Source organism: Strix uralensis, chromosome 5, assembly GCF_047716275.1.
Source record: "Strix uralensis isolate ZFMK-TIS-50842 chromosome 5, bStrUra1, whole genome shotgun sequence".
Lineage (NCBI taxonomy): Eukaryota > Metazoa > Chordata > Aves > Strigiformes > Strigidae > Strix > Strix uralensis.
Window position 1 is genome coordinate 8,845,117 of NC_133976.1, and position 12,526 is coordinate 8,857,642.

Consider the following 12,526-nt stretch of genomic DNA (forward strand, 5'->3'; position numbering starts at 1 on the left):
AACCATCACTTCTATGGATCTGTGAGTTCACATTTTGTTCTAATGAGACCCAAGATAAATTGTTCCTGTTTTGGTGTATTGGCTACCAAATTGACCCTGCTCCATAGCTCACTTCAGGCTTCTGTAATTCCAATAAACTTGTAGTATGTGCAGATTTACCAACTGCAAATGTCTAAAACTCACTCATGCTACTCCAGGAGCTAAGGCCAGAAGGAAAAACATATATTCTGCTCAGGTTTGTATTTTTTTCCTTTCTTTTCCAGTGCAATATAACACTTGCATCCATCTACACTGGTATTTTCCCCAGAGATGCAATAGGGCAGAACTTGACCTAGTGTTTCAACTATAGTGTTGGAATTATCTTTTTGACAGATGACACCATTTCTCCTCCTCAAAGTGAAAAATGCAGAGTAAAGAGGGTTGAAGGGAGAGAGGCAACTCTTTATGTCCACACCATGTTTAATAAACCTTGTCCATAGAGGAGTCTGACAGTGCACTTTCTATTCTGGGTCCATTTGTACATATTCCTCATAAGAGGCAGCATATGAATGAGACTGCTGATTGTTGCTGTCAGCATCCAAAGTGGATGTTACAAAAGAATGGATGAGGATAGTTCTCTGAACATCAGCACTTCCCAAAACTCACCTTAGTGATTGCACGCTGTGAAATGTTAGTGTTCATACTGGGTATGTAGCATAACGTGTGAAATTCCTGGATCAGAAATCTTCCTTAATAGGTATAGGATGGGGCTCTGACAAGTTTGGAGGTGGTGAGCCATGAATTTCACAGATCCTACAGAGTAGCTGGCTATAGCTATGTCCTGAAATAGTGACCATGATTAAAAAAAAAAGTAGAGGCAATCCTACCTGAGTTTCTAGTTCTGATGAGGACATATGAACTGAGTGCCACTCACATGTCAAGAGGTGTGAGCAATGATTGACATAGTTGTCTGCACTCCAAACTGCTCTAGGAGCTCTTTAATGGGACATAGCATGATCCATAACACTGGTAAGGTGCTGGGGAGCTGCTTGGACATGAGCACAATCCTGTGTGACACAGCAGTGCTATACCAGTGGTTTTTGGTCACATCAGAGAAAAACTTGGCAAAATGCTGGAGAAAGGGAATGGTGGGTCAGTATGTTACTGGTCTTTACTTGATACGTGTCCTTTGGAGCCACATGTTAGGGTGCTGAGAGTGCCCTTGTCCCTCTGGGAGGTCAGGTCTGGCTGCCAGGGCTCAGAGTGTCCCCCATGCCCCAAGGCAATAGGGAGAGGCACCCAACAGCCTGTGGGGAGGCTACAGCAGGACCCACCCCGATCCAGGGTAACTCACCCTCAGCCCCCATCTTAGCTACAGCCCTTGCCACATCACAGTAAAATATTGGACTGCAACAGCAGTGCAAATGAAGCAAAAAATTAGCAAAGACCTGGCAGAAGAGATGCATAATATATAGACAGTATTTTAAAATTACATAGTTAGTAACTTTTTGTTTTCTTTTTTTTTTTGTACAGCCAGATTTTTCATTATTCATGCAAGTCTGAAGTGTTTTCATAGGAACTGTACCCAAAGCAGGACTGCCTCAGGAACTGAAATTTAAAGACCTTTAATTGATGATAAACTGCTTGAAAAAAAAAAAGCCCCAAAATTTATGCTGTATATTTTCCTGTCTTTGTCTTGATGTTTTAAGGTTGCATTCTTCAGATCTTGAGATGTTCATATATTCTCTGCCTGGCATGCACACATGAGCTGAAGATAATGGCCTGATCTGGGATATAGTGTCCCATCCTCCTCTTCAGCCTGTAGGCTTCACTCAGCGAAAAAAAGATCATTGCAACAGTAACCCGATTCCTAGTCAATGCAGCAGAAATCATTTGCTTCTCTCCCCCCTGTGAATTGCAATATACTGCAACATATTCCCATGTACTCAGGTAGCACTGTTGGATGAAATGAGGTAGGATTCATTCGCAAAGGAACTTAATGGGCTAGGAACAATACTGTCTCAACGTGTAGCTTCCTGCTGATTTACAGTGGCATTTGACTTCTGTCAGGCTGTTGGGTCTCTGTGGGAATTTGTAAAATCTCTGTTCATGGTAATGTTAATTTCTACTTAATGTTCTAGCATGCTTGGCATTTGTGTTTCTAGGAGCTAGCCAATAGGTCATTGTCCTTTTCACGATAGACCTCCAAGAGAAAGGAAGACAAATCCAGTTGAAATGGAGTTTGAATATTGTGTCTTGGATCACAAAAAGTAAGATTTTTGCTCAACTATAAGGGTTGGATGCTTGTTTAATGAAAAAAAAAAAGAGTTAAGTGTGATAGTTTTTCTTATATATCTTTAAGAAAAGAGTTATATATTACAGCCCATGATCTGATGTATCATAAATCTTCAAAAACTAAAACTGGGAAGGATCTTAATTTCCTAATCCCATACCCTGCACTGAGAAAGGCAAGTAATATGTAGTGAGGCTAACAGGTATTTGCTTGAAAATCTCCAAGGCAATTCTGCAACCCATCTAAGTAACCTGTTGTGGTGCTTCCTTACACTTTTAGTTAGAAAGTTTTCCCTAGTATCTAACCTAAATCTTTGTTGCTGTAAATTAAGCCAATTATTTCTGGTTTCACACCTACTGAACTCTCTGAACAATTGATCACTCTTTTTAATATCCTTTGTTATTACTATAAAAACAACTACTGGAAGATTGTTATCATACCTTTGCTTAATCTTTTCTAGATTAAATAAATCCAATTATTTTAAGCTTTTATTTTAGGATGTGCTTCATAAACCTCTTACTGTCCTCCAGTCTCCTTTGAAATTCCTCTAGTATGTCTCAATCTTTCTTACAGTCTTAACAGATAAAAAACCATGTTTGCCTTATAAACAAGTCTTCTATAAATATTTCACACTGCTATATACCTTTTTAAAAATCTTATAAAATTTTGCTTCTTAATATGTTTGTGATTTGCTGTATTCCTTCAGATTTGATACTGTTTTGTGGTAGCATAAGCATTTTTTTATCTCAGTGCTGGATTTCTTTCTTTCAAATGTCGCATCTTTCAATTTTTTATTCAATTTCATTTGCTGATTTCAAATCAAATCTCTAGTTTACTGAGATCAGTCTGTATTTTGACATCTGAAAGTACTATTTGACAGATGAAATGCCTTCACATACCTCTGTAAAACACCACTGACCTGAATAAGGCTTCATTTCAAGCATTTTTTTTACTGAGATTCTGGATCAGGCCCAGGTATGAAGTCATTACACGGTCAATTATATGCCAGTCTGCCACAACAGTGTTTCAAGCACATGTACTGGCACTTTCTGCGTGTGGGAAATAAGATGAAGAACTTAAAAATATCTAGACTGACATTTCTGCTTTTCCATAATACTCTAGAAGGGTTTCTATATTTCCACTTTTGTCGATATATATAAATGAACTTGTGCACCCAACATTTATTTGCCCACACACTGTCTGTTTGGGTTTTTGCACATTTCTGACATACAACAATCCTTCTCCACTAATTTTCCAGTATTTTTTAGGCTGCTCCAGTGGTCTCTTACACATAACTAATATTTTTTTTGTGTGGTCTTTTTTTCCCTCCCTGCAATTATCTGTTTAGACTGATGGGCACTTGAAAATGAACTATATTTGAAACCAATGGAGCTCAACAGGCGTGACTCAGTGTTATGCTAATTTAGCTCTTGGGTCTTTTTATATGTTTTCCAGGTCCATTCAGGTTTAAAAGTGAAGAACAGAAGCTTTTTTGTTACAATGTTTACATGAGTTTTGCCTTTTTATTGAAGTATAATGGTTGATATTTTTGTTTAATGAAGGCTTAACTGGAGGTGATACCTGATGTTGGCTCCATAAAGCTTGGAAGCTATCCTAGAGGAAAATAAATATTAGCATCCTGGCTAAGGGAGAAACTAAATAGAATAACAGTGATGAATTAAGAAAAAAAGGGTAGAAAATATCTTTCACACATCACAGAGTTTTCTCCAGATTTATGATAAAACTGAAAAGCACTTTGAAGATGGGAAATTGCAAATGCAGAAACTGTGTCTTCGTATCTCCAATATGTGTCGCCACATGCTTCAAATGAATGTGACTGGTAGAAGTGTTACCAGAAAACTGCAGCCAAGAATCAAAAAGGGACTGCTGAATTTTTAAATGTGTGATTCCTTTTCATGCCATTAAGGCAAGAAATGTATTTTCTTTTTCCTCTTCTTTCTCTCTCTGGCTTTTGAAACTTTTCCATAGACATAGTGCTCTGGAGGCAAGCTTAACCTTTGGTGTGTTTTATCATTCTCAAGCATTTGACTAGGAGAGGAGAGTGATGTGTCTTCTCTCTTTAAATGTCAGAAAGTCATGAGTCGTCATCTCCATGTATCATCTTAGTTTCTGAAGACACTGGGGAGGTTTCCTCTGAATGCTTTTCTAGAAAATCTGTGCAAAAATGATTGATTTAAAAGCAATAAAATACACTGATAATGGAAGACAGACAGTTCTGAGAACTTTGACAATTAAAAGTTTGGCAGATAGTTTTGCCTTCTAAAAGATCCTGATTTTCAGAAGATTCTATATCAAAATAAATAAATCCACTTCCAGACAGCTCAAATTAAACATGCAAAATTGAAGTACTGAAAATTTGAAGCTGCATTCAAAACCCTTCCCTTAGATAATAGATTTCAGCCATACCCCATCTGTTCCCAAGGTCTTAAGGCCCATAATACCTCTGATCAAATTCACTGTTCATGGGGGAAGTTTCCTTTGATGCCATCACTGGTTTCTTATCAGCTGAACTATTTTCCCAAGGAATTAGTCAACAGGATGACATTCAGTATAAGCTTCTTGGCAGCCTGAAATGAAGGAAATGTGTCAAATGGGAACTACATCCAAATTTGTATTTAATTTGATTTAGATTAATGAAATTATATAAATTATTTTGATCAATATAATCTTGATTATTTTTGTTATATATTTCTTATATTTTGATGAATATGATTTTATTTATCTTAGTTATATTTTTATTAATTTTTAATTGTTTGATGCTAGTGACAGATCCCAAGTTTATGTCAAATTTTGTATCAAATATTAAGAAATCCTTATAGTAGAAACATAAATTATTGTTGATTAACTAATCTATTTGCTATGAAGAAGAAGATACTATATTCGTCTTTGCTGGACTACATGAGGGTAGTCTTTGTTATTGTGAGCAATCTGAGTAATCAAAGAATCCAATGCAGAAGTTATGAGTAGGAAGTTGCAGACACTAGTCAGCAATGTAAAGTAGAATGACACATGTAAATTAAAGTGCATACAGTATTTTTCAAGCTCTAAATCAAATTCGTTGGGATAAAAATGGTGAGAAAAAAGATCAGACCTGCTCAAATCCCATTTTCTGAGTTGAGTCGAGAATCACGAGGCTTGAATCTCATTTTAGGTCATTGAAACTTAAACAACTGAAGGGTAAAATCCAAATCTCTTCACCTGTTCATCCTAACACTTAGAAATAAGGTATCCAGGCTCCCCTGTTATGTTTCATAATGATTCAGATCAACTTTACTGATCTCAAGGCCACTTTCATGTTACTGCAGAGGGTCTATAGCTTTGATGAGAGTCTCTGTTTAGAGGAGAGGTTACAAATATGAGCAGAAAGACAGCTGACACAAGACAGCATGTCAGGTATTCCATCCAACTGGATTTCATCACACCATGTGGGCACCTGTAATGTGTTTGGTAGTAACAGTCCTCTAAGCCATCAATTAAAATAGTCTTGATTTGGTTTTAAGTGGTCATAGTGTTTGTAGTAGTCTTTTCAGTCATGAAGTTGTCAAATGACTTTGACTCATGCTTTTGTTCAATGGTCTATCCAGTGTTGATTTTGGTGAAAGGTTAATAATTAACTATGGTTAAGCATATTGGAATCAAATTTCTGGTGTCTTAATCCTAGTTTCTAGTTCTAGTTTCTAGATGGTTAGTATTTGTTTTGTCTCAGTCACTAATGAGATCAAAAGCTGCTTAGCCAAAGAACTAGTGTGAGTTTTAAAAGACACTTTAAAGAACACAGTTGTAGACGTATCTACGCTCAAGTCTCTTTAACCTGGCCTTAGCATAGAGGGCATCAATGACATTTATTTTAAATCACCTTCATAATATCAATGAGATTTCAAATGATTATTAGCCCTGATGTTTTCCCCATGCAAGAAAAACATAGCAAATTTAATTTACTTTCTCAAATGTTTTTATGATGCACATTTAGAATTATTTTGATCTAACAGTCCTGGAGGCAGTCCTACTCATAATTGCATGCAGGGGACTTTGCTACTTCTTCTACTGTGAAGCAGACTGGTTTGTAATGATATTATGATTTTTGTTGGTGTCACTGACCTAGATAAGGCCTTTCGCAACCCATTAAATGAAGTGAAGGTCTTCGCATTTCTATATGGTGCTGCAATAGCTTTGGAACTTGCAGTCTTGAAGTACTCATACACGTTATCTTTACAATGGATATTTGCTGAATTTCACAATCATTAAGTCCCTTCTTTGAATCTCTAGAATTTTGAACAAGATTTTCCATTGAGCATGTGAATGGGTTTCTGTCTGTTAGATTTATTTTAAGAACATGGCAACTGAGGGAATGACATAGTGAAGCAGCAAAGACAAGCAAGGAACAAATTACAGCAAGTTGGAGGAGTGCACAGAGAGAAAGTTTAAACCACAAAGTGGCAGCACTAATGCATCAGGAGGGGAAAGAAACCTAAGACAAATACCTTGGGTGGGTGGGAGGTGTCTGGAAGCTCTTGTGAATGATGGTAGACAGCATATTGTATGTGGGTGTCTACTGTGATCTGCTTCCCCCCAGCAACACACGAAATGTACCTACTCTCAAAGTCATATTTCCTCATAGTTATAGTTCTACGTGTTCTTTATTTTTATGTTCCATGCCTTCCTGAAATCTTAAATTTGAAATGATTTATGGCCTGTTCTGAACATTTGATTCCTAGAAAGATATCAGCAAACTAGAGGGACTTTCAAGAGGAGTGAGAAAGAAAAGCGGTGGAGTTGATCTGTAATAAAAGAAAATATGCATAACAGGTGACAATGGCTAACTGTGAAAACTACAATAGCTGTCCATTGCCCAGCAGGAATTTCAACACATGTCCTTAGAAAATACCCTAATCATAGTTCTTTTTGGGGGAGACATTCTGATTTGTGTAATAGTATGTTTGGGTACTTGCTAAAATGTAGAAAGGGGACAGAGGAATGGCTTTAGGCTCTGACTGCTAGAGCTTAGAAAGTGGAGAGGGGACAGAAGGAGGTAAATTGTTTGTTTTAAATGCAGATGTTCAAGATTCTGCAAAAAGAAAAAAAATGGGGGGCGGGGTGGGGAGAAAAAAATCTCTTAATTTTGAACGTGGAAATGGTGGATGAAAAATTACAGCCAGATTAATGAAGAAGGTCAGCTGGATAAAATAACCCCGAACTCCAACTCTGCAGCAGAAGAATTCTCACTCACATATCCTTTAGGCCAATGAATCTGATGGACATTTACCCTGGTGTCACTGAGATCACATTCTGAGGACAATGGTAGAATTGAAGAGAAGATTAGATCACAGCTCGTCTGACAGAACCTCTGTTATCACTGATGTTGTGTCAGAGAGAAAGGCCCACTGTCAGAAACCAAAGTGACTCTGGGTGAGTGGCTGTGAGGGGAAACTTGTTTTCCATTTGTATGATGAAAAAATCAGACCTGGAAGTGAGTGAAGTGTAATGAGCAGAGGACAACAAATAACAAAACTCATTTTTTGCAGATTTACTATTTAGAGTAGGTACTAAAATCCAGCTCCTAATAGTTATATTTGTTCAAATTTTTATTGTTTAGACATTTAGGTTCATGTACTTAGAAGTCATTGGTGAACTCCTATGCTTCAATTTCAGAGTATTCAAATAGAAACCAAGAAAACTTCATAAAGTAAGGAGCACCTAATCTCAGAACAATAAATCACAACAAGATATTTTGATTTGGACATTCAAATCTTGAAGTGATCATAAAGCTCTTGACAGATTTCATAATATGGGTTTTAGTCTTACCCAAGAGTAGGATCACACAGTTATCTTTGTGCTGTTTGCACTTATGGGGTTACCATTATAGATGAATGTGTACTATATTGAAGAATATTAGTTGCTAACAGATTTAGGGAAAAAAATAATTTTGATGGATTAATTATTACTTCAGGTGATAGAGCTAACCTCAGAATATAGCAAGAAATTGGCTTCATTCTTCTGAATTCATAGCTGAATGTGCTTCTAGTTTGCTGAAGGTACTTAAGTTGTACTTGCAACCACAGAGAGCAGCAGACAGTAGGTTTGCTCTACTGATTCTTCCAAACTGTGCTTTCACTACCAGTCAGTTTCTAAGTGTTTCTTTTAGTATTTCTTCAAATCTTGAGTTCAAGTTCTGTTGGTGCCTATCAAACCAAGAATGACATTTCTGGACAAAACTTATTAAAGCATTTAGCACTGTCATCATAAAATAGAGAGTGAACTTTAATTTGTCAGTTAGCAAACCTGCTTAGAAAGATAATAACACAATGGGTATGGAAAACAATTTATGCTAAATGATGTGCCTAAAGTCATGACTATACATTGCATTAGCACTGGGTGCTTTGTGCCTTTATAGTGTTTTGACTCCCCAGTAGATGCAGCCTGTGGCTTGGCAGGTTGTGCATATCAATGTGTAGGACACTTGGATGGCAAAAACAATTAGTTGTGACAATCAGCCAGTCAGCAATCTTGAACACCTTCCAACTTTGCTCCATTTATGGTCATCAGTAAATAAAGCAGTGTTCTTAAAGCTCTGTTTTCATTTATTTTTTCTGCCAGCTAGTGTCAGGCAACTTAATGCAGCCTCTCAACATTGCTCCCCTATGGAAATAATTTGAATCAACATTGTATTTTTTTCCCCCCAGCATAAAATGTTCTTTCTCTGTTTCACACTCCTTTTGCTTCATGAGCAAACAGCTCCATAGTAAACAAGTAGAGGGCCCTTGTAATCTTCACTATCATTTACTTAGATCTGTTTGTGCTTCTTTTTAAAGAAATACTTTTATTAGAGAGGAAAGGAGGGAGAAAGTCTGGTTCTACAGCTGCTAGTCCTCAATTCATGCTCAGAAGAAAACTAACAGTCTCCAGATAAATACTACTATTGAAGTTTTGAAGTGAAATGTGCTTCAGTCTGGTGCTTACAACCTGAATTGGGATTTTAGCATAGTAATATTTCTAATGTCTAATTAATCCTTTTTTTTGTGTCACTTTTCTTCTTGTTTTACAGCTAGGTTCAGACAATGAAGAAGACGACTTCCCTTTGCCCCTTTTCTTTTCTTTCCAGTTCTTTCAGGAAAAATTACATTTTCCATCCCTAAGGATGAATGTTTTCAAAGAATCTTGACAGCCGTAACCAAAAAAAAATAAAAAACAAAACAACAAACCAAGAGCAACAACAGAACCAACAAAAAATCCCCAATGACCTTATGGAAAGTGTGATTCTGTGATTCTGTGAAAAAGTGCTGGGCTGTGGGAGAGAAATCCTATAGCTCACATCCTGCCTTTCACACCTGCTTTCACATGTGACTTCAGGCAAATGACTTGATCTCTCCAGTTCTATCTGTATGGGCTAAGCAAATATCTTTTATTATATGGATACACAGCAACTAATATCCTCATCACTGCTGCTCTATTCTGTTACAGTTTAGGTAAAACTATCATTATAAGGATTTAATAGTGTTTAATACAAAATCAATTTTATATACAAGCTACATTTATTCCATGAAAACAAATGGAAAGAGAAAATATCTATGAATTTTCAGCTTATCTGGACAAAGACTGTTATTAGCTGTTTCCTTGGTAACTTTTTTGCAAGAAACCTTTAAAGATAATTTTGCATTTGGGAGTAGAGAATCTTGAAATAAGACAAAAGCTATTGAGAAGTCTTAATACAAAGGCACAATATATCCCAAGAAAGCATTCATGATGTAGCTTTTATGTCTGAATCTCTGAGGAAAAAAATATTCTGCAGAGAAAGGCACAGCATGAGGGCAAAGATGGTCAGATGAATTAACACACAGAGATAGTAACATCAAAGCAGCTAGGTTCTGCGTTTTTTCTAGTTTTTTTTTTTTTGCTGTGAGTTGTTTGTTTGTTGTCTTTTTGTTTGTTTGTTTGTTTGTTTGTTTGTTTTTTTCTGAGACGCTGCACTAAGCTCAATAGCACTTCTCCAGCTGGGAGAAGCTGAGCCAAGAGAGAACATTTTGACTTCCTTCACAGGAGCATTCCTAAGTAGATTAGATATGTCATGAGAGATGATAAAGGGTAATTTGTAGAAGGAGATCATGCAATTAACAACCATGTATAGAAAGCAGAAGCAGTCAGTAAATATTTCTGTTTCATAATTGGAAACAGGCGAGAATAATGTTCTTGTTTAACATAAAGATGATGAAGTACCTTTCAGTCCACATATATTCTACCGAGGATAAACAATGAGGAATTTGTGTGGCCTAGATGACTTATACATCACAGTCGAAACTGTTGATGAACATTCTGACAAATCCTGAGGAAAACTCAGAAGTAGCTCAGAAGAGTGGGAACAGTCTCTAAAATTTGTAAGTGTTCAAAAGGGATATTTGGTTATCAATATTTCTGTTTTCCCAGGCCAAAGGGAAAATAATGGAATTTGATTAACAAAGATTAAAGGCTTCAAATTTAAGTAATGCCAGTGTACTTTATGGTTGTGAAAAAAACCCGAAGAAGTATTTTCAAGGAAATTAGAATTTTGGATGCCAAATGCATCTGAATTATTCAAGTCATTATTAATTATTACATTGCTTAAACTTCTGTGAGGATTTAGGACCTTGTGACATTCTAATTAAAAACATAGCACTGTGCATTACCAAGAAGGAATTGATGAATAGTATAACTGGCAAATGTTAAGGAGTTGTTATTCTTGGAGAATTTTCATTATAGGTTTTTCTAGTGGGAAAATTCACCATGGAAAATGTACCTGATACTGCTCAATATTTTTATCCGTAGTCTGGTAGTAAATAAATCGTCAGTATGAATAAAATCTGTGGTTGGTGCAAAGACTAGAGTAACATCAAAACCTGGTGGAGGAGTCAGATACAATGACCAAGGCTGCCTGGTGAACCTGTTTATTCAATCAAGATGCTTTTTCAGTTCAGATAAATGTAAAGCTTTATCCATTTACGTATAAGGAATGCAGGTCATTCCTACAACAGAGGAGTAGGACTCCAGAAGATGATATAATTTAAAAGGTTCAGGGATCATAGTAGAGCATGAAACCAATGGTTTTCTGCATCAAAAAACATTCATGCCAAGTCTTGTATATGGCAGCAGTTGAAATAAAAGATATCACCTTCTATAGTACTGATGAGATGGATATTATCATGCTAGTTATATTTCTAGAGTCTACAATTCCAAAGGGATATAACAAAATTGGAAAAGAAATCTATTATAATTATTCAAGATCTGGGGAATATGAATTGCAGTGAATGATACTGGGGTTTTTAGCCTTTTTTGGTCTAGTAGGGAAAGGCACACTGAGAAGTCTGGACACTATAATTCAGATGGAAGAGAGAGAGTTTTAATACAGTGGTTAGTAATTAAATGTGAATGCACTTGAGAAATTAATAAAATTTTGCTGGATTCTTCTCTCTTGATTTCTTCATACCAGAGGTCTTCTGAGAGAATGTGTTTTGGTCACAGACAAGCTGTTAACTCCACAAAGGAATGATGTGATGAATCATCAGTATTTGTGATACTAAAGAGTTTGGACTAGAGGATGATGTAATGGTGCCTGCTATGGAAAGAGGTAGTTATGGGAAGGGGAAGCCTGGCACTGCTGACAAAAAGCCAACATCTTTGGATCAAATTTTGGCTGTGTCAGTTTTCATCTCAGTTTGAATAGCTTTAGGCTTGTGGCAAGATTTAAGTCCAAGTATAAGGGTAATAATTCCCAGTGGCCTATCATTGGCATTAACAAGTGATTTCCTTATCAATATGTGTAATATCATGGAGATAATAGAAGTTATATTTACAGAAAGTGTATATTACAAGTTCCTCCCTCTCTACTCATTCTGTCAGGATGAGAGCTGTTGGTAGCAGTGCTTTATAGCTACAGCAGCTGATGATTTTCTCTGTAGAGGTACTGGGCTAAATCCCAGCTATATCAGCCAGCAGAGCAGCTATCACAACAGCAGCTCCTATGTTGGTAACCAGACAATTTTCTTTACCACACTCCTGAGTATATATTTTATGTACTACTGCTAAAAATATCAACTGAATTCCTTCTTTGGTAACCTCTTCCAGAGATCATCCATCAAATTACACATTGTATTTCATAAATAATTATCTTACAAGGAAATTTAGCTTGGTGTAAAAATAAAATGTCAATCCAATTTTTCTTCTGCAGAAATATCCTTATGCCAAGACAAAATGAATCCTTCACCA